Raw genomic sequence first — 6,002 nt, 5'->3', positions numbered from 1 at the left:
AGCCACTTTTCAACTACCACCAAATGATCAGCCAGTTGAGCTGTTGCTCTAGTTGGGCATCTCGAGCGGCTCAGGATTGCGGTGTCGTCAGCAAATGTGGACGTAGTCAGCCTCTCGTTCGTAGGGATGTCTGCTGTGTATAGGACAAACAGGGTAGGGCCCAGGGCGCTACCTTGTGGGACTCCGGCTTCAATGTTATACTCGTTGGATGTCGTTGTATTGCATCTAACCTCAAAGACTCTGTGGTAGAGGTACGACTTAAGTAACTTATGAGTGTTTTCTGGCAGTAATGTTATGATTTTATGCATAAGGCCTTCAAGCCACACTCGGTCGAATGCCTGAGAGACGTCGAGGAATATCGCACTACAATATTCCCGATGTTCGAAGGCTGTACGAATTTCTGAAGTTATCCGGTTGACTTGCTCGATGGTTCCGTGGCTTTCACGAAACCCGAATTGATGTGCCGGGATTAAGTTTTGTTCTCTTAAATATGGTGTAATGCGCGTGAGCAGGCATTTTTCCAGTAATTTGGACAGGCACGATAGTAAGCTTATTGGCCTGTACGATGAGGGAATTGTGTGGTCTTTGCCAGGCTTCGGTATCATTATAACCACGGACTTTTTCCATTTTTTGGGGTAGTAGCCAAGTTTTGTGATCCCGTTAAATAGCTTGCATATAACATCCACTGCGCAGTTTGGAAGTTCAATTATCATTTTTGGGGTTATTAGGTCGCCCCCTGGAGCCTTTTTCGGTTTTATTTGCTTCCTAATGACGTTAGCAATTTCAGGTGTTTGAAACAAAATCGGGTTAATTGCAATTTCAGAGCTAAACGGCGGTAGTTGAAGAGAGTTTGTGGCGGCGTTCGGCTGAAATACATTTCGTAGGTGTAAAGCAAATGTTTCGGCTCTGTCTTCGTCACTGCGGGCCCAAGTACCCGAGGAGTTTCTAATCGGAGTGACTGATTCTATCGGAGAGCTTAAATTTGGGTGAGCTCTCCACAAAGGATGCTTTGTACTGGTCGGCGACAGTTTCTCGATGTACCGGCGCTGCGCAAGCTCCTCTTCTTGCTTGAGGGTTTTGGTGAGTCTGCGGGTGGCATCATTATAGAGTTGCTTCGAATGGGGCGATCTGCAGGATTGCCAAACGCGTCGTAGACGTCGTTTTTCCCGAACCAGTTGTTCGATTTGCAGATTAGTTTTGTATTGGTTGCTACGCACGATTGTCTCTTCTGGTGTTGAGATTTTGGCTGCTGCCACGAGTACTGACTCCAGGGCATCAGCACAGAAGTCGATGTCGTTCTCTATGTTTAACTGTGGTGTTAGTTCAATGTGGGAACTTACGTACTTTTTGTACTTTAGCCAGTTAGTTCTAGTCGAGGTCAGCCTGAAGGGGTGCTCGATTACTTTCGGGCTTTGAAGGAGAGTTATTAAAACAGGCGAGTGGTCCGATGATAAGTCCGATAGCGATTTGGCGCTGACTAAATTTCTTGGGATGTTCTTGGTCACAGCGAAGTCAATTAAGTCCGGGAGTTTTCTGGGGTCAGCTGGCCAATATGTGGGGCTGCCAGGGGAGACATAGTCGAGTTTGTTGCTCAAATTTATGATTGCTTTATACAGTTGTCTTCCTTTGGGCGTCACTAGTCTTGATCCCCAGTGCGTGTGCTTGGCGTTGTAGTCTCCTCCTGCTATAAAGCGATCTCCGAGTGAATTGTAGAAGTCCAAGAATTGCTCTTCAGTTATTGTAAAACGCGGTGGGCAATAGACAGCGGCTATAGTGATACTGCCGTTGCCTGCTTGTAGTTTTATAGATGTAGCCTGCAAATAATTTGTTGCAAACCTCTGGTGAAAGTGGTGCTTAATGCGTTCCCTGATTAGGATTCCAGTTCCTCCGTGAGCCTTACCGTCCGGATGATCTGTGCAGTATGAAGTATAACCTCTTATTTGGAAGTTGTATTTACTTGTGAGATGCGTTTCTGCCAGCAGCATTACATCTATTTGGTTTTCATTGAGGAATTGAGTTATTTCAAGTTTGTGCCGTGAAACGCCATTGGCATTCCACATGGATATTCGAAGACAAGACATCGATTATTTAGATTGTTGGGATGTGAGCAAATTTATTAAAATGTTTTGATTTTGCATAAGGTTTGTCATTGTTGTTTTCATGAAGGACATAAATTCCATCATACCCTGTTGTAAAGTCAGCATCATGGTTTCCATGCTGTTTGGTATTTGTCCTATTGCTTGCTGAGGTGTTATTATATTTTGCTCAGAGCATTGAGCTTGTGGGAACCCCGTCTGATTGGCAAGTCCTGATTTTAGGGCACTGGCGTATGAAACTCCCCCATTTGTGTTGAGGGGCCCAAATGAAGATCTGGCTGCTTTCGCAAAGAAAACATTAGGTGTGGTTTGGGATTGCACGTACGCATTTCGTGCATTCTGGGAGCGTGCTTGTTTTGCTTGTTGAAACTGACTCTTCAGCTCTTTATAGACCGGGCAGCCTCTGTAGTTTGCGGTATGGTTATCTCCACAGTTAGCGCATTTCTTTGTCTTTGGGTCTTCTTTGCTTGCAGGGCAAGGTTCGGATTTGTGGAAGCCACCACAAGCTACGCAGACTGAACGAAGCCCGCAGTTGTTTCTGGTGTGTCCATACTCTTGGCAGTTTGTGCATTGCAGCGGGCCATTCCGCTTATGCGGTTCTTCAACAGTAATCCTTCTGTGCAACAGGTATTGCAGTTTATAGATCGGGTGCACTTCATTTTTCTTCAAGGCTCTGCTTTCAGGCTCCAGTTCGACCTTAAAGAGTGGTTGCGGCTTTTTATTTTTGTTGATAATATTAATAATATTTTTGGAGAAGAATCCTTTTTCTTTCAGTGCCTCTTTTACCTCATTGGTGGATACGTCGGGCTCTATGCCCTTTAGCACTACTTGCAAGCCCTTGCTACTCTTGAGCTGGTACGTGTAGTAGGGTTTCCTAGCCTCGTCTAGGTAATTTGTTACAGCTCTGAATTGATCTTCAGTTTTAGCTTGAAGCTTTGTTTCATGAATATTCCCTTTAACAAGAGGAGTAACATAAAAGTTGTCATTCCCGACCAGCGCAACAATTTTCTTTACTAGGGTATTTGAGTTCTGTTCCCTTATGTAAATTGGTGGGGGCTTTGGTTTCTTTTGAACAGCCTGTCCAGATTCGGATTGATTATTATCAATTTCCGACAATAGGGCGAATCTGTTGTTACTAGATGCCCCTGGTTGTTCGCTGCCTTTATTAGGGCAATTTTGTTTTGGTTTATTTCCAACCATTTTATTTTGCGGGCTTAGCTTCCGTTTGATTTGGATGTAACGGTCCATGCCAGTCTGTATAGCCGGACCCACTTGTTGTTGTTTGATATTGCCGATATTGGCACTCGTACTTACACTTGGCTTTGTAGTTTTATTCGGCGCTGCAGAAGTTGCAAACGCATTCGAAATCGCGTTGTTGTTAACGGCGACCGTTGATGTTGTTGTTGCAGTGGCTGCGGTTGCAGAAATTAACGAGGTCGCAGTGCTCGTGGCTGGTGAGCTGTGAGTCGAAGCTGGGGGTGGGGTTCTACACTGCAAGCTCCATGAAGTGGGAGTTGGTGTGAGTAGGGCGGGAGAACAAGACCGTGCTCTCGCACTGTCAATGGTCAGTAGGGCTGAGTTGCTCTTTGAAGAAGTTCTTTCTACTTCTGTATCACGGGTTGAGAAATAAGAAATATAACTGTTTCTCTGGTCTACGGAGCTTCTACGCTCATTTTTTGAATCGCCGCTCATTGAGCTATCACTCGTGGCACTTCTTAGTTTTTATAATAACTTTGCACTAGTTTTTTACATAGCACTAATTATTATTTACTGTTTTTAGCAATAAGATTGCCTTTATTACACCACTCCAGTATTTTTAGTTATTGTTTTTTCACTTTTGGGGGGTTTTTTTTGGGGGTCCCCCAAAAAATTTTTTCTTCTTTGGTTTTTTTTTTTTTTTTAATTTAAAATTTTTTTTTTTTAATTTTTTTCATTTTGGCTGTGTTTTTCTTTTTTATTTTTGGAGTAAAACATGAACCAGAATGCAATTTGAGATTTGCTCAACCGAGCCCATTGACTGAACAGCACGTAGATTAGCATTTATTTTATCTAGATATATCTCTCAGCTTCGCTGCGGACCGCATTTCCACTTTAGGGAGACCCAAAACAAAAATTTTATTTTAATGAATTTTAAATTTTTTTTTTTTAAATTTAATATTAATATTATAATTTATAAAATAATTTTTTTTTTATATTTTAAAATTTATTTTATTTTTATGGTGGGGGAACTTTTAAGTTTAAACTTTAAACGCTGCAGCTTCTAATTTTTTTTTAGTTCCCCGTCTTTTTTGATGATAGCTTTGAACATGGATTGAAAGTCGACAAATTCAGTATAGCCACCAGAAAATTCAGGCAATCTCAATTCAGGCAAATGAGCTCTTTTAGCCGGGACAGAATGGAAATCCAGAGATGGCTTTGGCCTGAGCGTAGAACTTCGAAGTGCCGGACGTTGACGCTTACCCAATTCTCGATTTAGCATGATTTGCATTGATATGATGAGCTCTTCAAAATCATCGCGAGCCTGGCTGCCGATTTCATTAAAATCCAGTTCCTCAAGACTGTCATGGACCTGGGCAAATGCAGCCTTATTCTCCTCTGAGAGCTTAACACGAAGCTCTAATTCTTCCTCACTCATCGCCTGGAGCTTCTCAACAGTCAAGGCCTTCTCAGAGGATTTCGCCTTAGAAAGCATTGATTCAGCCTTCACTTTAAGATGCTTCACTCCTTGAACTGAAGCAGATAAAGTTGTTTCGGTTGACATTTTAATAAATTTATTTTATTATTTTCAGCTTTTATTACTCGCAAAATAATTAAATTCCACTGTGCAGTGCGTGCTGTACCAAAACTCTTGACCACCGAAAAACTAACGGAATGTATGTGCGTCTATTTGCACATAAACGGCAATATAGCGGTGGAAGGGGGTGCAACGAACTCGCGAACAAAAACGTTTGGTCGCCGCTGTAAAACGTTTCAAAGCGGGAACGAAGGCACAAAGAGGAAACCAAAATGTTCTCTATGATGCGCGGGGCGGGTGCGATGTGAGTTTCTAGCGCTGTTTATGTATTACCGCTTGCGCTTGCATATGTACATAGAACTTGTAGGTTATGTATATGCGCGATCAATCAAACGAACGAAAATTAAATTATTTGTTTGGTTGCACCTCAGTTTTTATTGTTTTTAGATCACGTCGGTTTTATTTTAATTGGGCAACGTCAAAATGTTGGGTCAGTGAGCTTTTTCACTAACGCTAACCTTTGCTGGTGCCCAATTAAAATAAAACCGCACAAGATTTCAATTAAATATGCAGTAATTTTATTCTAAATGACACCAAGGCCTTAATAAAATGTTGGGTCAGTGAGCTTTTTCACTAACGCTAACCTTTGATGGTGCCCAATTAAAATAAAACCGCACAAGACCGATTTGTCTGTGCCTTTTAACAGCGAAAGTATAAACGAAGAGAATGGGCGGCCGATCTGCGACCGTGCCTTCAGCGAGCGAGTACAAAATCGAAACTGAACTGAAGTAGATGCTTGCCGTGGACAAAGGGCCAGGCAGCGATCGGCGAAGGAATTGAATAGGAGTAGCAATTACAGTAATTGAAAGCGATGCCACGCAGGGCAAATAGAAAAGGCAAAAACAAACATCGAGAATTCAATTTACGTTAAGATTAGAAACTTTAAGATTTTTTTTAGGCTGCGGCATGACCGAATAATAATAATAATAATAATAATAATAATAATAATAATAATAATAATAATAATAATAATAATAATAATAATAATAATAATAATAATAATAATAATAATAATAATAATAATAATAATAATGATGATAAATTTATATTTAGTTATATAGTTATAGTTATTTTTTTATAATTACATCTCCCATGTTCCAGTTCCATTAGTT

This window comes from Drosophila rhopaloa, unplaced genomic scaffold (assembly GCF_018152115.1).
Source record: "Drosophila rhopaloa isolate 14029-0021.01 unplaced genomic scaffold, ASM1815211v1 contig_189, whole genome shotgun sequence".
Classification (NCBI taxonomy): Eukaryota; Metazoa; Arthropoda; class Insecta; order Diptera; family Drosophilidae; genus Drosophila; species Drosophila rhopaloa.
Note: the sequence above shows the minus strand (reverse complement) of the source record.